The sequence below is a fragment of the Vulpes lagopus genome, chromosome 10 (genome assembly GCF_018345385.1).
Source record: "Vulpes lagopus strain Blue_001 chromosome 10, ASM1834538v1, whole genome shotgun sequence".
NCBI classification, from domain to species: Eukaryota; Metazoa; Chordata; class Mammalia; order Carnivora; family Canidae; genus Vulpes; species Vulpes lagopus.
The window spans coordinates 64,124,856-64,147,389 of record NC_054833.1 but is presented as its reverse complement, the minus strand read 5'-3'; positions in this window follow the sequence as shown (position 1 = coordinate 64,147,389).

Sequence of the window (22,534 nt, the reverse complement as noted above, 5' to 3'; positions counted from 1 at the left end):
TGTTAATTGTTTTTTTCCACCTGAACCCATATTTTCCTGGTTCTTTGCATGCCAAATAATGTTGTATTGCCTTTTTATTGTTTGGGATATTATCTTATGAGATTTTGGGTCTTAGGTAAAGCCTATGGAGGATGTTAATATTTTTATTTTAGCAGGCAATCAACCCTATGAGTTCAGGCTGATGTTCTGACCAGCCTTCTATGGATTGTGGTTTTAACATTGGTTATATGTTCAAAGCCTTGCAGTTCTATGTGGATCCCATTAGATGTGTGTGCTCCCCCTATGGTCAGTTTGAGACCTAGATGATAACCTCTGGTTTCAGTTCTCACAGTCTTTGGTATGATGTTTAGGATCAGATTCATGTATGCACAATTCGTAGGTGAGCTTGGGAATTCATAAGTGATATTCTAAGGTCCAGGTTCCTTTCCTGAGTTCCTTTCTCTCTGTGATTACTCTAGTTCTTCCTTTCTCCCCCCGCCCTTTTTAAAGATTTTATTTATTTACTTGGGAGAGAGAAAAAAGTGAGAGACAGAACACCAGCAGAAGGGGAGTGTCAAAGGGAGAGGGAAAAGCAGACCCCTCCTAAGCAGGGTGCCCTTTGTGGGACTCAATCCCAGGACCCTGGGATCGTGACCTGAGCTGATGGTAGACACTTAATTGACTGAGCCATCCAGGCACCCCTGCCCTAGTTCTTTCAGACTTCTTGAGGCTCTGTCTTTGTGGGTTCTATGGCCAGAAACCTGGGATCTAACTGAATTTGCTGTCATGTACTTTCTGTGACTGTGCCTGCTAAGCCAAATTGTAGAACAGAGAAGGAGAGAGCCATAGGGAAAGAGCTCCATCTTCCTGGGACCACAGATCCTCCGATCAGAAAGGAAGGCACCCTTGCTTCAGGGTTTTAGGCTTCTGTGGCTCCTCTCTCACTGCTGTTGCTGCCACCACAGGCATCATGGAATTGCCTGGGGGCCGTGGTACAAGAGAATAAGAAATTAAGCAATGACTCAGGATGATTTGAAGGTTATCTAGGTAATTTGGTGGGGACAGGTGATTTGGGGACCCTACTCTTCCGCCATCTTTATAGCAGCAATGTCCACAATAGCCAAACTGTGGAAGGAGACTCGGTGTCCATCGAAAGATGAATGGATAAAGAAGATGTGGTCTATGTATACAATGGAATATTACTCAGCCATTAGAAATGACAAATACCCACCATTTGCTTCAACGTGGAGGGACCTGGAGGGTATTATGCTGAGTGAAGTAAGTCAATCGGAGAAGGACAGTGTATGTTCTCATTCATTTGGGGAATATAAATAATAGTGAAAGGGAATATAAGGGAAGGGAGAAGAAATATGTGGGAAATATCAGAAAGGGAGACAGAACATAAAGACTCCTGACTCTGGGAAACGAACTAGGGGTGGTGGAAGGGGAGGAGGGCGGGGGGTGAATGGGTGACGGGCACTGAGGGGGGCACTTGACGGGATGAACACTGGGTGTTATTCTATATGTTGGTAAATTGAACACCAATAAAAAATAAATTTATGATAAAAAAGTCACTTTTATCAAAGGAAAAAAAAGAACTTAAGCAATGAATTTAAAAAGAAAAGAAAAGTGACTTCCCTTATTCTCTGAGTGTTAGGATACCTCATTTCTGCTCCTTGATGCAGACCTAGAGGGCTTCTCCAGAAGACCTCTGTCTGCACCAGTCCACACTGGTTTTAGATTCCTTGATTCCATGTTGGAAGATGCCAGAAGAAGAAAAAAAATGGTAAACACACCAGTTCAATGATACATCACATTCTAGTATTTTCCAATTTTCCTTCTACTTACTTTTCTGAGTCCCTGAATAGGTACTGTCTGCTTTCTTTGTCCAGATTTTATAGCTGCAGTCAGTGAGAAAGTCAGTGTGGAGGGTATTTATTTCATTTTATCTGAAACTAGAAGCACCCCTAGATTTTAATCATTAGCAAGCCCCTTCCCTCCACCAGTAGGATACTTTAAGTCCAACCTAATGTGGGACTCATTTTACCTGTAATATATTCTCAGATGCAATAATACAATAGGCCGGGCAAAGGCTAAATTGAACAATAAGATAACTTTAAGAAGCAAAGCAAACAGCTGTGCCCAACTTCTCTTACCAAGTTGTTACAACAGCTCTTTGGGGAATAAGCCTTAATTTTATTGAATCTATGCTTTTCTTTTCTGTTTTACAATATCACTTTTTCAGACACCTAGTGCATTCACCCTCTTCTCTATTTTAAAGACAGGAAAACAAAGGCCAAAGATTTACTGGGTTCTCATGAAAATTATTCAAAGCCAGGTTCTGCCTCATTATTTTATTATCTTGTCACCTGGAGAAAAATTGTGGCAGATGCTGAAAATTTTGGCAAGCATGCCAAATGAGGGGAAAAAATCCTAAACATAGGGCTTCCAAACACAAGAATGTGGTTATTATGCACAGGTGAAGGTGTAGAGATGCTTTCCTCAGAGAAAGACGTGGAAAGAACTTTCTAGATTCTTCTATTTCTTCACTGGTATTTATTCCTCAATCTACGACAACCTGGCCTTCTTACTCTGTGGAAAGTGTTCTTAGAAAAAGAGTCCTGAAAAGAGAGAAAGCCTCCCCACATTCTGCAGAGTCATCAAACCCTCTGGCATTACAGCCTCATTAGCACTCCTCATACAATCTAACTACTTCTGACCTTTTGTTTTCTTTTGAACCTTTCTGGAATCCCCTTTCCAGGAGGGGAATGGAGATGCAAGGGAAATCACCTGAAAGAAGTTAATTGCCTTTGCTTCTAATTACCTTCTTTTTTTTCCAAGGGCAATGGGTTAATTATCAAGATACTACCACATGTTAGATTCTCTGAGTGAAAGACACTTTTCCTTTAACATGATCACACTGTGTTGATGATACTCATCGCTCCCAGAATACTGCTAAAATAATTGTTCCTAAGCAGGTTGCTCTACAGAAATACACACTGAATGTAGAGCATTAACCCCTGATTGCATATTAAACAAAATTTTTTTCAAACTGTAAAATTACTTAGCAAGAGAAAAAACCCACATTAATTAAAAATCTATCCTTAGCCAGCCCAGAACTACATTTAAAATGCTCCAGAAGTGGCAATTTAAAGAGTTAGAAAATACCACACTTCTCTATGTGCCTCTAGTACCAAATAAAACTGTTCATATTTACTCTGCAGGGTGGACAAGTGCTTTTTAAAGTTTGGTTTCTTAACAGCAGTAAAGGGAGTTCTAATCAACCCCAAATTGGCTGCAGGTCAACATGTACGGGGTTGCCAGAAGTGCTACTCAGTGACTCAAGACTCTGAACGCAGTGACCCCTACATTCAAAGTCTGGGATGAAGATGGTTAGTTTCTAAATCCCAAGTTCAAATCAAGTGCTAATCATTAATACTGAGAACTACTCAGGCAGAGTCACTTTTAGGGACATTCAGGGAAGTGGTTCTCACACTTGAGGATCAGAATCCCCTGGAGGGCTTATTAAAACACAGATGGCTGGGCTACCATCCCCAGAATTTCTGATTCACCGGAGCCAGGGTGAGGCCCTGGAATTTGCATTTCTAGCAGGTTTCCAGATGTTGCTAATTCTGCTGGTCCCTGATGGACTCCTTGGGGAAGCACTGATTTAAGTTAATGAAGGCAGTTGGCACCAAAGGTAGGGCGTGGTTACTTACCCCAGGGAGAGTCCATCCTTCATCTGGAGGGTCTCCTATTCCCTAGCAGCTAGATTTCCAATTTTATTTTTTGTCTCCTCTTTTCACCATAGATCTACTATCTTAGCTGTATTATTGTCAGTATTCCATTAGGAGGTTTGCACTGTAAACAACAGAAAGGTGAACTCAAACTGGTTAAAGAAGTTATTGAATAGATTTGTGTTCAATAAACACAATTTACTAGCTCACAAAGGTGAGGTCTGGGTGTTAAGAGGCCTTCAGTATTGTTTCATCTGTGGCCTGATGATATTTTCAAGGAACCACATACTCCACTTCCGTTTCTCTGCTCTGTAAACCACAGTTTGGGTCTTATCCTAAGATTGGTTCCCTCTGTGGCTTTCAGATGCCTGCCAGCAACAATCAGGCTTGCTCTTGTCCATTGAGAGAGAAAGTGACTTCCTGGGGTCTTTTCAGAACAAAGAAAAATTCTCCAGAAGCCTCTGACAGGTCTCTTGTTATGTCTCCTTGCCCAGAATTAGGTCATAAACTCATTCCTGAACCACTTACTGGCATGGAGGATGGATTTACCTTTTGCCTAATTAGACCACCTTCTAGAGCACTGGATGGCTCCTGGAGGATGGCATCAGATTCTCCTGAGATCCATGGTATGCATGATTACAGACCTACATGGAACTGATATTTTCTTGGGATGAGAGAATAGAGAGTGGGTAGTAGGTAGCAATTAACAGTGTTCACTATACTTTCCAAGCCCTCTGAGAGTAGATATTTTTAGAAAACTAGAAAGCCAACTGGGGAACAATATTTTATATTTTTTCAGGGCATGCAATTTTTTTTCAGGGTAAGATTTATCAGAATTCATCGGCTGATGGGAAAGGAGATTTGAAACTCAGATCTGCCAATTATTAAGAATGAAGCTTTAATTCACCTTTGACCTGCAGTTGTTTCTCCTTTAAAATGGGGATAATTCATAGTTTTCGGGGTTGTTAGGACTGGGGAAAAAATGGATGCAGAGGATCTGGACTACAACAGGGGCTCGATCTATTGGAACTGTCATCATTAAAAAAATATGTATGTATGTATGTATGTATGTATGTATGTATGTATGTATTTAGGCACTGGAGATTAGGGCTGGTTGGACCGGTGGTGGGGGGGGGGTCCCTGAGCACCAGCCACTGCCATGCAGCCTGTGGGTCTGTAGCCCCTGCCCCAGGAAGCAGATCAAGGGGACAGAGGATGCAGGGCCATAGAGGAGGCTGGGGAAGACAGGGGATCCCGGCCCCTGGGGAAGGGGCTGCCAGGCTAAGGCTGCGTCACTTGACCTTCACCCCCAGGAACAAGCAGCTGTGCAAGGACCTCTGAGAAGGGAATCCTCAGGGTGAGGTGAACATTTTCCTTTGTTTAAGCATTTATTTTTAAACACTAACAAGCTTTTTGGACATCTATTCAAAGTCAGGAAGTCAGGTTTGGGGTTTTTTGTTTGTTTGTTTTGGTCGTTAGGTCTATTACATTTGAATAGTTTCTGGAGACAATCTAGGTTAAGCAAGAGAAATGTGCCATTGTTTGCCTTTAAGGAGGGGAGGGGGTATTCTCTACACATTTTCTTTTTTAACTTTGCACTTTCTTTATAAAATAGTTTGCATTTTGGTTATTTGCTACCCTGGATACTTTCAGGAAGAATGAATTAAATATTCAGGGTGAGTGAGTTAGGTATAAGATCTGAAGTTTTCAGCTGTGAAAACAGGAAAAATATGTAACATTTTAGCTTGACTGTGGAAGACGACGGTTGCATGTTTCTAATCTGTATGTGTTTCCATCTTTGTGAGAAGATGCTTTAATAAATCTCTTAATTATTGGGAAAAAAAAATGTCCCCACTGCGTTGGGGAGTGGATGCGGGGAGGTTGAGGCAATGTTGGTTCTAGTCACGCTGCTTCCCCGAGGACAGTAGTGAGGTCCCCTCCCCATCGGACAGGACAAACAGTGTATGTTCTCATTCATTTGGGGAATATAAATAATAGTGAAAGGGAATATAAAGGAAGGGAAAAGAAATGTTGGGAAATATCAGGAAGGGAGACAGAACATAAAGACTCCTAACTCGGGGAATCGAACTAGGGGTGGTGGAAGGGGGGAGGAGGGCGGGTGTTGGAGGGGAATGGGTGACGGGCACTGAGGTGGACACTTGACGGGATGAGCACTGGGTGTTTTTCTGTATGTTGGTAAATTGAACACCAATAAAAATTAATTTAAAAAAAAAGAATAACCAAAAAAAAAAAAAAAAAGGAAAGGGCGTTCAGCTTCCAGGCCAACCTCCGGGAACTGCAGCTAAGCGCGAGGAAAGCTGAAGGAAGGCAGAGGAACAGCAGCCCCACTTCCAGCCCACTGCTCCGTCCCTACCCAGCCTCTTCCTTTGCCCTTTGCAACACTCCTCTGTGCCTGTTTCGTAGATGAAGCGATTGTGAAGTCACACAGGCCGGGGCAGAGTGAGGATCCGTCTCCAAGGCCTGCGCTCTCCACCTCTGCCATCCCGCCCTTGGGGACATGCCCCAGGAGCAGGTGGGGGGGGGGGGAGACAGGCAAACACCCCTAATGCACAGCCCAGCTGGCCAGAGAGGCCCAGACAGGATCGGAGCCCCTTCCAAAGACTCAGTCCCAGGGACGCCCGGGCGGCTCTGCGGTAGAGCGTCTGCCTTGGGCTCAGGGCGTGACCCCGGGGTCCTGGGATCGAGTCCTGTCTCGGGCCCCCGCAGGGAGGGATAATAACGGAGTCCGTTGCAAACACACCATCTGGATCTGATCTGTATTGGTGATTCTTCTTCCGCCTTCGTCTTTACTGTGCCTCCCTCTTCCTTATAGTTTTGAAGTCCCATCTTTGGACTAATTTCTTCTTATGTATTTCTGTGTGTGTGTATTGAAAACTAGAACAGCAATTGGCAAAATTCAGATGATCTCAATTTACGAGAACAGCGAAGACTCAGGAAATTTCAGGAGGTTAGGCTTGATATACTGCCTTGGCAAAATTCTGCATCTGACTATGAAACATGTCTAAATGTTTAGGCAACTAAAGAATTCAGGGGGGACTAGACACCAGCGAGCTTCCCCTAGGAAGAGGTCGAGTGAATGGACTTGGGCTCCTTGTTGGATCTAATTACCACACTGATGTGTGCGAAGGCGTGTTCTCCAGATCACGGTGTGTGCATCCACTTATTTGCATGTGGGACAATTTTAGATGTGCTTACTCCTGTCACTCACCAGATACTGTCACTGTGTGTGTTCACTATCAAGACTCAGAAGGGTGACATTCTCCTCCTTACGTGATGGTTGGCATGCTCACTGCCTACTCTTCTGCACCATCTGCTCCTCCTGTAGTACTTCTGATATCCCAGCCCACTCATCGGGGTCCCTTTGCACCCTTTCTTCCATCTGTTAGCTCATCTCTGCCTTTAGTCTTCCTCCTGTTAACTTTCCAAGTACCCACCTCTGAACCTTCACCTTGCCACGTCCTCTCCTTATCTTGATCTCTCTCAAACTATCCCACATAATCTCAGCTCTGGGATCAGTTTCTCCTGTAGCTTCTCCAATTGCTCAGCAACCCTCTCCCCCCAGGGTCCATCCTTCTCTTGGTCTCCACTGCTTCATCTTCAAAGTAAATTCATGGATCTGTATAATACTCTCAGGCTTCTTATCCCAAGATTGCACACCCAGCTGGCCCAATGTTTTCCTCCTGTCTTTCCAGGCTGATTGTCCCTCAGCATATCCCTTAGCTTTTTTGAACTCTCTGAGATGACAAACATCAGACCCACCTCTCTCTATATATTTTGGCAATTCCAGGCTTTGTCCTCTAAACCAGAGTACATGTATATGTATTTTTTGTCTGGGGTCACAGCCCTTTCTGCTTTTTTTTTTTTAAACCCATCTTGGTATAAAATGAGACAACCTAAAGAAAACTATGAAATAGCTAGTGGTGCAGGTGGCATGTGGCCTTGGCATAAATCATGAGGGGAATTGCAGAAATGACCAAAGTTGGGAGCACTGCATGATAAAAAAGTAACAAAGGGCCCAGAAAAGGCATTTTGGGAAGATGGCAAAATGCCAGGTGGCTAAAAACTCTCAGGTAACCTCAACCTGTTAGAAGCTCTGGGTTAGCCTCAACGGAGGCTCTTAATATTGTGTCTAAAAGGAAATATTGTGTCTGACAGCCTTTATTTAAAATCCTAAAAAGTTTAACAACTGGCTCTCAAAGAAGAAAAAGACAAACAAGCCGTAGATTGTAATATTTGCTAGTTTCCCTAGTATAATCTCATGATGGCTGACCCTGAGCTAAGGCTTGGCATCACTATATGTGGATTTGGGAAGAGGAGTGCACACCCAACTTTCACCAATTGGTGCAAACCAGTCACCACACGCCACTGCCTAGTTACTCATTAATTTCTGGGATCTTAAGTTCTTTCCTTCCTCTCTCCCATCTCCTCCCTCCTTCCCTCCCTCCCTCCCTCCCTTCCTCCTTCCTTCCTTCCTTCCTTCCTTCCTTCCTTCCTTCCTTCCTTCCTTCCTTCCTTCCTTAAAAAAATAAGACCTCAGGCAGCCCAGGTGGCTCAGCAGTTTAGCACTGCCTTTAGCCCAGGGCATGATCCTGGAGCCCAGGGATTGAGTCCCTGAATGGAGCCTGCTTCTTCCTCTGCCTGTGTCTCTGCCTCTCTCTGTGTGTCTCTCATGAATAAATACATAAAATCTTAAAAAAAAATAAGACTTCATTTTTTTTAAAGATCAATTTTAGGCTCATAGCAAAATTGAGCAGAAGGCTCAGACATTTCCCCTATACCATCTGTCCTTACATATGTATAGTCTTCCCCATTATCAAGATTCTGCACTGTAATGGTACACTTGGCACACTTATTGAACTTGCACCGATACATCAGTATCATCCAAAATCCATCATTTGCACTGAGTTTCACCCTTGGTGTTGTACATTCTTTGGGTTTGGGTGAATGGATAATGATATGGATCCACCATTATAGTATCATACAGAGTAGTTTCACTACCATAAAAATCATCTGTGCTCTTCCTATTCATCCCTCTTCTCCTAACTCCTGGAAACCATCCATCTTTTTATTGTCTCCATAGCTTTACCCTTTTTCTAGAACTTCGTATAGCTAAAATGATATAATATGTGGCCCTTTAAGATTGATTTCTTTCACCCAGTGATATGTGTTCAAGGTTCCTCCTTGTCTTTTCATGGCTTGATAGCTCATTTGTTTTTGGTGCTGAATAATATTCTGTTGTCTGACTGTACCACACTTTATCCTTTCACCTACTGAAGGACGTCTTGGTTGCTTCCAAGTTTTGGCAATTATGAATAAACCTGCTACAAACGTCTGCACACAGGTATTTGTATGGACGTAGTTTTCAACTCCTTTGAGTAAATACCAGAGAGCAACAGTTGCTGGATCAAATGGTAAGACTTTTTAGTTTTGTAAAAAGACACCAGAGGCATCTGGGTGCCTCAGTTAAGCATCTGTCTTCAGCTCAGGGAATGATCCCAGGGTCCTGGAGTCGAGCCCTACCTCAGGTTCCCTGATCAGTGGGGAGCCTGCTTCTCCCTCTCCCCCTGCCTGCCACTCCCCCTGCTTGTGCTCTCTCTGTCTGTCAAATAAATAAATAAATAAATAAATAAATAAATAAATAAATATTAAATCTTTTTTAAAAAAGACACCAAACTGTCTTCCAGAGTGACTGTACCATTTTCCATTCCCATTAGCCATGACTGAGAGTTCCTGTTGCTCAACATCCTCACCAGCATTTGGTGTTGTCTGTGTCCTATTCTCTGGCCATTCTTTTTTTTTTTTTTTTTTTAATTTATTTATTTATTTATTTATTTATGATAGTCACAGAGAGAGAGAGAGAGAGGCAGAGACACAGGCAGAGGGAGAAGCAGGCTCCATGCACTGGGAGCCTGATGTGGGATTCGATCCGGGGTCTCCAGGATCGCGCCCTGGGCCAAAGGCAGGCGCCAAACCGCTGCGCCACCCAGGGATCCCTTCTCTGGCCATTCTAATATGTGTATAGCAATGTCTTGTTTTAATTTGCATTTCCTGAATGACATATAATGTTGAGCAGCTTTGCAAATGCTTATTTGCTATCTATGTATCCTCTTTGGTGGATACCTTCACTCTGTGAAGGTCTACGGCCCATTTTTAACTGGGCTATTTTATTATTGTTGAGTTTTAAGAGTTCTTTGAATATTTTGGATAATAGTCCTTTATAAAATATGTCCTTTGCCAATATTTTCTTCTTTTGTTTCACAATTGTTAGATGGATTAATGAATATAACAGGAGCATAGTGTCTTGCATATGATGGTTCTCCTCTACCTTACTAAAGAAATACATTGAGCACTAAGTGGGGATATTTGCACTCTGTGAAGACCATTTTGCATGTTTTGGCAAGCATTAGTCAAACTGTATCAGTCACTCAAAGGAGACCAAGAAAAATGATTTCTCCTTAAGTTTGATGCATTCAGTGCTGGGAGGGAGAAGCACAGAGAACCAACCCTAAAAACCAAGCTTTATTTTCCTATGAAGATTCAAAAGCCAGAGGCTTGCAACCAATGAGACTAACCACTGTACAGTTCCTAGTCCTCTATTTCCTCCAGGGTCAAGGCCCTTTTAGCTTTTTGCACTTTTTTCTCTGCCTTATCCATGCATTTCCTTTAAAAAACATCTTTATGTATATAAGGAGAATTTGAGGCAATTGAAAACTGTTACATAGCTGAAGTACCACCACTGCTTGAGTTTTTCTCTCTGTCTCTGCCCCTCACCCTGTTTGTGTTCTCTCTCTGTCTCAAGTAAATAAATAAATCTTAAAAAAAAGAAAGAAAAGAAAAGAAAAGAAAAGAAAAGAAAAGAAAAGAAAAGAAAAGAAAAGAAAAGAAAAGAAAAGAAAAGAGGGCTGCTTGGGCCACGTAGTTGGTTAAGCTTCTGACTCTTGCTTTTGGCTTAGGCCATGATCTCAGGGTCATGAGATCAAGCTCCATGCTCAGTGCAGCATCTGCTTGATTCTTTCTCTGCTTGAGAAACTCAAGTAGACTCTCTACTGAGAGGAAAGGCTGACACAGGGCTCAATCTCACCATCCTGAGATCATAACCTGAGCCAAAACCAAGAGTCAAACATTTAACTGACTGAACCACCTTGGCGCCCCTGTTTGTTTTTTATATTAGCCATCCTGGTCCATATGATTTTGGTATCTCATTGTGGTTTCAATTTGCCTTTTTCTAATAGTCAAAGATATTGAACATCTTTTCATGTGCTTATTGGTCATTTTAATACCTTCTGTGGAGAAACATCTATTCAAATCTTTTGCCTGTTTTTCATTTTGGTTGTCTTTTTACATTTGAGTTGTAAGAATTCTTTATATATTCTGGATACAAGCTGGATAGATGATTTGTAAATATTCTCTACTATTCTGTGAGCTATACTTTTCTTGATCGTATCATTTGCAGCACAAAAGTTTCTAATTTAAATGTAGTCCAATTTATCTATTTTTTCTTTTGTTGTTTGTATTTTTGCTGTCATATCTAAGGGCAAAGAAATTAAATTACAGACAAACTTTGGAGAGAACACCCCAGTAGAATCAAAGTAAATACAATTATAAAGATAAATACACAAATATTTTTTTAAAAAAATATGTGGCAAGTCAGTACATTTATTTATTTTCTTTTTTTAAATTTAAATTCAACTTGACAACATATAACACCCAGTGCTCATCACATCACATGGCCTCCTTAATGCCCATCATCCAGTTACTCCATCCCCCCCCCCCACCTGCCCTTCAGCAACCCTCAGTTTTTTTTCCCAGATTTAAGGTTCTCTCATGGTTTGTCTTCCTCTTTAATTTTTCCCCACTCAGTCTCCCCCCTTCCTTTATGGTCCCTTTCACTATTTCTTATATTCTACATATAGGTGAGACCATATGATAATTGTCTTTCTCCAATTGACTTGTTTCACGCAGCATAAAACCCTCCAGTTCCATCCATGTCATACATAAATAGTAGGTATTCATCTTTTCTCATGGCTGAGGAATATTCCATTGTATATATAGACCACATCTTCTTTATCCATTCATCTGTTGAAGGACAGCTGGGCTCCTTCCATGGTTTGGCTTTTGTGGACATTGCTGCTATAAACATTGGGGTGCAGGTGTCCCTTCGTTTCACTACATCTGTATCTTTGGGGTAAATCCCTAGTAGTGCAATTGCTGGGTCATAGGGTAGCTGTATATCTTACTTCTTGAGGAACCTCCACACTGTTTTCCAGAGTGGCTGCACCAGCTTGCATTCCTACCAACAGTGCAAGAGGGTTCCCCTTTCTCCATATCCTTGCCAACATTTGTTGTTTCCTATCTTGTTAATTTTAGCCATTCTCACCATATAAAGTGGTATCTCATTGTGGTTTTGATTTGTATTTCCCTAATGACAAGTGATGTGGAGCATTTTTTCATGTGCCTGTTGGCCATGTGTAGGTCTTTGGAGAAATGTCTGCTCATGCATTCTGCCCATTTCTTGGCAAGTCACTACTTTTAAAGTCCTAATGTTACATGTATAACTGTCTTTCTCACAGAACCATGGGGGAATCTTGAAGAGTGGCCTCATGCAATGTGGAAAGCAACCTGAGCCACACAGATGCCCTGAGTCACAGGCAGGGGAGCTGGTCCCGCCAAACTGCTGAGTTGCCATGGAAACATCCATGTGTCCATAATGCCCAGCTTGATGTCAAAAGCCCTTAGTAGCTGTTTAATGTTTGCTTCTCTTTTCCTTAGAGAAATATGTAAATTTGAAATATGTAATGTTATGTTATGAAATATGTAAATCAGCCCTGTTATGTTATGAAATATGTAAATCAGCCATTTTTAGCTATTAAAAACATTGTTTTAGAATAGCCACTCTCTGTGTCTTCTCCTTCCTTCCTACCTTCATGGCCACATTGCATTTAGACCCATATTTCTCAAGAACTAAAGCAAATCCCCTGCTGCATTTATTCTCTAACATCCTCCTTGTGAAAATATGTGTCTTTGATTCCTTATACCCCTTTGAAATATTGAAGATATTCAATTGAAGATTTTCAACAGCATCCTGAATTGGGTTCAAAGTTCTATGGTGACTCAAAAAAGGGGAGATTATATTGGATTATGTCATTCTTGTTTTCTGTCAAGAGGCAGCATGAGCTTGAAGCCAAAGCAGGAGTGATTACCATGTGGGGTTAAATGGGAGGTTTTCATCCATGATCCAGTTCTTCCTCCAGCCTGCCCCATTTCAATTGCACCCTTCCAAGTGCTCAGGTGAAAATCTTGGAGTTATCCTTCCCTCATCTCCCTCATCCAAACCATTAGGAAACCCTGCTGGGTTTCTTGCCCTCCTTTCTCCAGATCTGATCTTGTCTCCTGCCTTCATGGCTGACACCTAGCTGACATCATCTCTTGCCTGTCTCCTTGAAGGTGATCTTCCTGCTTCTCCTTGCCCCTCTAATAGCAGCTGGAGTGGCCATTGCAATCTAAGTCAGAACATCTTGCCTCAGCCCCAAACCTTCCAACAGCTTCCCATTTCAGAGTAAAACCGCATTTCTTAACAGAGTTGACAACCCTCCTGACCCACCGCAAGACCTGAGCTTCTCAACCTTGCTGACTCTACTCCCTCTTGCTTGCTCTGCTGAATGTGAACTGGCCCCTTGTGATTTTGTGAACAATTCAGGAGTGCCCCCACCTTAGGGCGTTTGCCTTTGCTGTTCCCTCTGCCTGGAATGCTCCTCTCTCCATTTATCACTTCCTTCTGCTCAAATGTCATCTTAAATGAGAGAGGCTGTCCCTGACCATCCCATATAAAAATAGCACTCGTGTGTCCCATATCTTGCTTTATTTCTTTTTTTAAATATTAAAAAAAATTTATTCATGAGAGATACAGAGAGAGAGGCAGAGAGAGACACAGGCAGAGGGAGAAGCAGGCTCCATGCAAGGAGCCCAATGGGTACTCGATCCCAGCACTCTGGGATCATGCCCTGAGCTAAAGGCAGCTGAGCCACTACGGTGCCCCCATACCTTGCTTTAATTTTCTCCAAGTCATTCATCACTACAAGAACTATGCTTATTTACTTGTTTCCTGTTTCCATCCACTAGGAATATAAGCTCCACGAGGGCAAGAATGTCTGTTTATTCATTGCTATATATCTAGGACTTATTGCATGGCCTGGCATACGTACAGTAGGTGTTGAATGAATCGGTAAATTACAGCATGGATTGAGAACAATGTTGCTGCAGACCTACTACCTCTGTTTAAATCTCAGTTGACCATTATCAGCTGGTGAACACTGGTAAGTTAACATTTAGCTGTTTTATGCCTCAATAGCCCCCTCTGTAAAATGGGATTAAAGATTGTGCCTACATCATATGATTGTTGTATTAAAAGAGGTGATATGTGGGGCACCTGGGTGGCTCAGTCGGTTAAGTGTCAGACTCTTGATTTCAGCTCAGGTCATGATTTCAGGGTTGTGAGATGGAGTCCAGCATCAGTCTCTATGCCGGCCATGGAGCCTGCTTAAGATTCTCTCTCTCCCTTGCCCTCTGCCCCTCCCCCTGACTCACATGCTTCTTTTGCTCTCTCTCTAAAAGAAAAAAAAATTAAGTGGCGATACAGGCCAAGTGTTTAAAAAAATGGTGAGTGGAGAACAAAGGTTCAATAAGTAAATACTAGCAATGGTCACTGTTGATAATAATAATAATGTACACAGTTGCATATCAGTCACTCTGTGAAGTGGAAGTAGAAATGGAAAGGCAGGTAAGTTGAGTAATTTTTAAAAATTATTTTATTTATTCATGAGAGACACACAGAGAGAGGCAGAGACACAGGCAGAGGGAGAAGCAAGCTCCATGCAGGGAGCCTGAGGTGGGACTCAATCCTGGGACCAGCATCACACCCTGAGCAGAAGGCAGATGCTCAACCACTGAGCCACCAAGGTGTCCCAAGGTGAGTAATTTTTAAAGAGTCAAACAACAAGTGAATAAGAGTAAAGGAAAAGCAAGAAGGTCCAGGATTCAAAACCAGCTTCTGTGTCTCCATAGCACCGTGAAGGGGGCCACATCTGTGGCTTTCCATGCTGTCATTACTGCCAAGAAGTCAAGGTTAACATGGGGCTGGAACCTGAAGAATGTGATTTAGCATTTCCCAAAGTCTGTTCCATGGAACACCAGTCCAAGAACATTCTCCAAGGAAAACATGGTCCAATACGTTTTGAGAATGCTAAGTGCTGTATCCCTCCTTAGATATTGTCAGCACGTGTCATCTTTTTAAAGATTTTATTTACTTATTCATGAGAGATACAGAGAGAGAGAGAGAGAGGGACAGAGACATAGGCAGAGGGAGAAGCAGGTTCCCTGTGGGGAGCCCAATGCGGGACTGGATCACAACCTAAGCCAAAGGCAGACGTTCAACCTCTGAACCACCCAGGTGTCCCACTTGTCATCATTTTAGAGGCTCTGTGAAGTCCTTCTGTAAAGAATCCTGTTTAATTGCCTCATATAGCTTCCTTAAATATATATTTAATTATAGAGCCCTTTGTGTATGTTATGTCTACCAACATTTGCAGAAACAAGATTCTGCAGAACATATCTGGAAAAATACCAGTTTAATAAAATATATCCAAACCAGGTGTTGGCTGTTGGTAGGATTAGTCAGACCAGTGGAGGGTGGAAGGATGGAGGATGGAAGCATCCACACAACTGAGGCAGCTAACTGGAAATCAACAGCAAGATGTCATGGGAACATGCAGTCATTAATGAGTCTACAATATCATGGTGGTAGGGAAATGGAAGCCCAGACTAGCAGCAGCATACAGTGGACAGCGTCAAGGAGTAACAAGCAGTAGTGCATGGGTTTCCTAATACCCCGTAGAGCTCAGCAACTGGGAAATCTGACAGAAGGCCATATGCTAAGGTTCAAGGAGGGAGTGAGAATCCCAGGGGCTAGTTACTAAATGGACCTCAAATTTAAGCATAGTTTTCAGGGAGGGAACCATGAAAGCAAGCAGTGCATTCATTTCTAGGGACCAGAAATGCTACTGGGGAAATTGGGAAGAGGCAAACTTGATCATGACTAGGTTAAAAAGTGGAATAGGAGTTTCCGTAAGCTTCATGTCAAGGAGCAAAGAGAGAATCTGGTTATGCCATGTAGGGAAGAAGACCAAACATGACTCCTTAAAACCTTCATGACTGAGAATTCATGATCACAGACCTGAGCCAAGCCTATAGGTAAGAGCCAAGGGGTTATGACTATGGGAAAAAGAGGTACAGGGATAAGCCGCCAAGGTGGTCATTACTGAGTGGAAAGTTAACATATCCATGAAACATATTCAAATAGCAGGTGGCTAAAAGCTCCAGAGTTATTCCTCCTTATTACATCCTGGGCTTCTGATCCCCAGCTGAGTGCAGTCTGCACCACACCAGATTGCCTCTTGAAGCTGGCTGGCATCCCAGGATGCACTTTGCAGGCCCAGGGTTGGATTTGTGGCCCTTGACACCCAGGAGGGTAATCAGCCTCCTATTTGGGCTGTTCTGCACCATTTCCTAGGGACAGACTCCCCTCCCAGAGCGATGGAGGTACTCTGGCACTCTAAGAATGCAACTATATAGACTTGGTTGATGTCCAAGTTAAGTTCTTAAGTAAGAGAACTTACCATTAAATTACCCGAGTGACTGTCATCACTCTGAAGCCAGCAAAAGTTACACTGCTCAATAAAGTTTTGAGAAAGATGTTTGTTGAACTTTGGGCAAATTTATGATTTTTCTCTTCTCATTTCGTGGTGAAGACTATGAAGCCAAAGAATTTTTCTCTTGGTCTCTGATAGAACAGACAAAGCTGTCTCCTGCCCTTATACTCTAAAATATCCAGTTAGGAAATGTGGCAGGTGTTTTTAAAAAGAATTATGTTAGACAAAGCAGAACACAATTAATATAGTGTAATATAAGGGAGACACCTAGGAAATTTCTGGGAGAACGGGGAAAGGAAAGAATGATTCTGATCAGAATGATAATCAAGGAAGTCTTCATGGAAGAGATGACATTTGAGTTAGGCCTTGAAAGGTAAAGAAAAAATAGTACGTTGTTGATTTACTTGCTGACCTCCAGAGGGTTTCAATCTGGGAACATATAACAGGAGAATCTCAGAGAGAGTTAAAAAGGAAGTTGCTTTGCTTTTAGCTCTAATATTTTGGCCCCAAGTTAATGATCACTTAGGTAAGAATGAGAGTTATTATGAAATGGATTGATGTTTTATCTCTTTCCCCCTTCCCACTCCATCTCTCGATGTTCTCATTAGGAAAAAAAAAATAGGAAGCAGTTCTCTCATTTCTCCTGGTTTTGAGCTTCCTTGGCTAAGGGCAATGGCAAGTATTTTTGTTTTTGTTTTGTTTTGTTTTGTTTTTGTTTTTGATGTTGGGGAAGAATAGAAAACCCAATGGTCCACTCTGAGAAGGCTTTGTTTGCAAATGCTGGTGGGGATTGACTTCATTAAGCCTTAGGATTAGGGGGAGAGGTTGAAGGCTGGTGTAGTTGCAGAGGAAGAGTTATCTGACCTGAGAAGAATATGGGAAAGGAGCCACACTTGCAGGAGGAGTTGAGGTTTACTTGGATGCACCAGCCCGGAGGTAGCAAGACCTGACGTGAGTGTGGCTTGGTGGTACATTGAAAGCCTGGGTGAAGGTAGAGGCCAGTGAGGCTGACATGGAAACACAAAAACCATAGACAGAGAAGAAACATTGACTTTCAGGGCTATCAGATACCAGAATACTCAAAAGACCAGACTCCTCACTCATTTTTATAGACTTGTGTAAGCCCAACAGAATAGAGAAGAAATCTTCAGTGGTTACTGACTTTGAATTCCAAGTGGAATCTGGTGTGTGAGGGCTGTAAACCAGATTATAATTTGATTTATAAAAATTAAGAAATATTACATTTTTCCACTTTGAGTATTGGGAAAATTCATGACTATCATATTTCAAAATCTGCAATGGCACATTAGCATTCTGTATCTAATTTCCAAGCTCTTCTGCTGAAAGCATCGTCAGTTTTTATATCCATCTTGTACTCATTAAGTGCTGTGTCTTTGGAATCAGAAAGACCTAGTTTGAATAATCACTGTGTTTCTGACATGATATACAAACAAAAGTCACTTAATATTTTTGAGTTTCAGTTGCCTCCTCTAGAAATGGGGACATCTGCCTGAGAGAGTTATCATGGTGTTCATTGGATAAGACATTTCTACTGCTCATTACCTGGACCTTAGAATACATTCAACAAACAGTAGCATGTGTGATTATTTCTGTGGTGCTGGGGTTAGGACCCTAGGTGACCTAGGCTCCACCAACACCATGACAGAAGCTTGGAAAAATTTCCTGTTTGTCAGCGTCCCTCTTCTTCCTCACTTTTTCACCCATGACACCTGACAATGATAAATGACCACACTCCATGCTCAGGAAGGGAAAGGGTGATTTCCCTTCTCTGGTAGGATTTATTCCTGTTTCTGGAAGGAATGTGAATTTAGGATTCAGCTGTGGTCTAGGTGGCTCTTTTGCAAGACGGAGGAGAGAATTTCTAATTCTCAAATGTTAATGTGCATACAAATCTTCCAGTGTTTTAAAACAGTGTATTAACAGAAAATTTGAAGTATAGGGGCACCTGGGTGGCTCAGTGGTTAAGCGTTTGCCTTTGGCCCAGGGTGTGATCCCTGGGTCCTGGGATCAAGTCCTGCGTTGGGGACCCTGCAGGGAGCCTACTTCTCCCTCTGCCTATGTCTCTGCCTCTCTCTCTCTCATGAATAAATAAATAAAATCTTTAAAAAAATAAGAAAATTTGAAGTATAGTAAGGCCAATGTATCAGGAGATGACTGTCATAGAAGGGATAGTTTATTATAGTTCCCAAGAGAAAGAGACACACAATGCTATGTGGGCCATACAGAGAAACACCAGGAACAATCAGTGGGCAGAGAGAGAAGGGAGAGCTGTGGCTAGTTTTAGTTGTTTCCTCAGAAAGGATGGGGTGAACCAGGGTAAAAAGGCTTAAGATTAGTTAAATATTTCAGCAGACTCTAGGGTAAAGGGGCAGACCTACTCCCCCAATGCAGTGATTAGGATAGTGGCCTGGAGAATGAGAGCCCCATAAAGCAGGTATTTGGGGTGTGGGCTGGATTGGTTGGATTGTAATTGAAAAGCAAGCTTGGGAATTGGCCAATCCTGGGAGGGGTCATCCCTTCTGATGCTCCAACATCTGGCAAAGCCCCAGATGTTGGAGCATCAGAATACAGAAAATAAAAAGACCAGAGGATCTTATTTAAAACACAGAATTCTGGGTCCCACCACTAAGATTCTGATTCTTTTGGCCTGAGATGAAGCTCATTCATTTCTTTTTTTTTTTTTTTTAAAGATTTTATTTATTCACGAGAGACACACAGAGAGAGGCAGACACAGGCAAAGGGAGAAGCAGGCTCCCTGCGAAGAGCCCGATGCGGGACTCGATCCTGGAACTCTGGTATGACGCCCTGAGCCGAAGGCAGACGCTCTACCACTGAGCCCCCCAGGTGCCCTGCAGCTCATTCATTTCTCATCAGCCCCGAGGTGACACTACATGCTGCCAGTTTGTGGCTCACAGTTTAGGCGGTAGGGCTCCGAAGAAGGAGATGAGCGAGGAGCATCCCAGAAAACAGCATCTGAGTTGAGACAGTCTGTTCTTGAACAGCTCCCAATCACAGCTGAGGATAGCAGAGTAAAACAGGTCCTCTAGCTTCCCCAGCTATCCGCAGAACCTGGGTTAAATGCTCTGGTTACTAGAGACCTTACTTTAAGCTCTTTAAATGTAGAGACATTAAGGACAAACAAAACATGTTGGTGGTCTCAGTATAATTCAAAACCATGGAACCTGCCCCCCAAAGGCACTTAGACACTTAAAGGGCAGTGGAATCCTATTAGTTAATTGACCACCAACCATTTAGGAGAACTTCCCCTATGTGAAGGAGTAGACCAAATGCTGTGGAGCTTTTATTTTCAGTTTTACCCAAACATAACCCAAACCCAAGTGTGCAGTTTAGTGAGCCTTCAGAAAGCAAGACATGTAACCACAACCCAGATCAAGAAATAGAACATTTAACCAGTGCCTCAGAAGGCTCCCTAATCCTCCCTGCCAGTTTCTAGGTCCCCAACAATCCTGACATCTATCACCATTGATTAGTGGGACCTGGTTTTGAACTTTACATAAATTAAATCATAGAGTGTAAATTCTTTTGTCTTCTATGTTCGTTTTTTTTTTTTTTTTCACTCCACACTGTGAGATCCATCCATGGTGTTTTGTACAGTAGTGGCTCATTCTCATTGCTGTGTAGTATTCTATTCTGTGAACAAACCACACTTCCCCTAACCTCCCAGTGGTGGACATTTGGGTTATTTTTATTTCACAGCACTGTTGTGAGCATTCTTATACAGGTCCTGTCCATATTGTTGGGTATACACCTTGGAGTAGAATCTGTGAGAATTTACATTTAGCACAAAAGATTTCCATAGTGATTATGCCAGTTTGCGTGTGCTCCAGCAATGAATGAGAATTCTGGTTGCTCAGCATCCTTGGCATCAGGTCTTGGTTTTTAAATGCGTACAGGTGGAGAATGATGGCAAGGGAAATAGAGTGAACGAGAGTTTGGAGGTGGGAAAATGCAAGCCGCATTAGGGCAAAATGTTTCTGTGGATGAAAAATGCAACTGGACATTTCACCAGGAGTTAAGAGAGGGACAGGCCATCAGTGCTCTCTTGAAACAACGCTTGAAGCCAGAGGCTAAAAATCAGAGTTAAGCAGAATGTGTCAAATTAGGCATTCGGAAACTGCAAACCAGAGAATCTAGGTATTCATGAAAAAGACAATGTGCCAGAGGCTCTGTTACCTCGACACTGTGGATGTAAAAGTGAGTCATGTTCCCTCCTCTACCAGAGGCCACACATACCGAGAAGAGATAAATAAGATGTATAATAAAGCATTGCGATAAATGCTGCAGCAGAGACTTGTACAGACTGGAAGCAGGAAGAAGGTATCCATCAATTGGCCTGGTAGGCCTGGGAATACTTGCCTAGGAGGTGACATTGGATCTGAGTCTTGATAAATTAGCGGTTCATTAAAAAGGTAATGAGCAGAGAAGCAGAAGCAATGGTTTGAAAAGGTAGAAGATTATGGGGATGTGGTTGAAGAAAGTCCAGTCGTTTTGTGCAGACTCATGGGACTGGGTGAGAGCAGACTGGGAGCAGCCTCATAAATACTCCTGAGCATGCATGTGCCACAGGCCAGGAGAAGAAGCCACTGGAGTTCTCCAAAGGGGAGCTGCCAAGATCCCTTGGAAGGATATCGTGATAGCACAAGACTTAGGATCTAAGGTCCACAGCAGAGGAAATAAAAAGAAAGCAACAGATGTGACTTCAAATAAAATATGGCTCAGTTCTCCTCTTGCAGGGCAAAAATCCTCATTTATTTGGAACTGGAAAAGTACTTAGGGTGATGATTTTGTTCTGCTAGGGTGGGCCCAAGTCTGAAGGTAATTTCTCAAAAGCAGCTGCTCTAAGAGTTAGTTAAATGGTGCCAGGGGATTCACTGGACACAGGTGTCATGTTCAATCTTATTCATCTATCAATAGAGCCAGACTCCGAGTGCCGGCTGGATGCTGGATGGCAGCAGGGCACCTCTGAGACAGGAATTCTATTAGCAGATGCATCTCGCTGCTTCAGTCTGGGGCTCTGCTGCAGACTTCAAAGACAGCCTCAAGTCCTTGACTTCTACTGTGCGTCTCCATCTCTTCGGCTGCAGATCCTGCCGGGGTGACTCAAATACACATGTGGAGTACACTTTTCCCATTGTCTGAGGGTGTTCCTACACATTTTTTCCTCCTGCATTTTTAAGATAGGAAAGGAATATTTGAGCATTTAATTAATTGAATACATAATAAAAGGAGTTGGTACATTAAAAAAATTCTTTAAAGATTTTATTTATTTACTCATGAGAGATACACAGAGAGAGGCAGAGACATAGGCAGAGGGAGAAGCAGGCTCCCTGTGGGGAGCCCAATGTGGGACTCGATCCTGGGGCCTGGGGATCAGGCCCTGAGCCAAAGGCAGAGGCTCAACCACTGAGCCAACCAGGTGCCCCTGCTGTACTCTTTTCAGAACATTGTATCAAGGGTACAAAATGTTGATATGTTTTATAACTGGTAATGTTAAATCTGATTTAATACAATAGAACTAATAAAATATAATATTCATGTGTATAAATACAAAATACATAAATTTATATAAAAATATATGTTAAGTATATTTTTTAAGGAAAAACATGAGACACCTGAATGACTCAGTCAGTTAAGCAACTGCCTTCAGCTCAGATCATGATCTCAAGGTCCTGGGATGGAACCCGCATCAGGCTTCAGAGCCTCCCTCTCTCTCTCTGCCTACTGCTTGTGCTCTCTCTCTAGCTCCAATGAATAAATACAATCTTTAGAAAAAAAAAGAAAAACACATGAGTTCATACAGATACCTCAGGCTTCAATCCAGCATAAATTTTAGTTTCCCCTTTTTTTGTAACTTCCTTCTCCAACAGTTTAAAACCTGTCATTATTTGTAATACATTTACTTACTTGCTTACCTCTATTATATGTGTAAGGTAGTTTTAGAATTGCTAGCACATATCCTTTTGAGAAACAGATATACCAACTACAGTACTATTTTGTCTACAGGTTCATTTTGCCTTTGGCCTGTGTCCAGGCAAAAAACTTTTTCCTGTA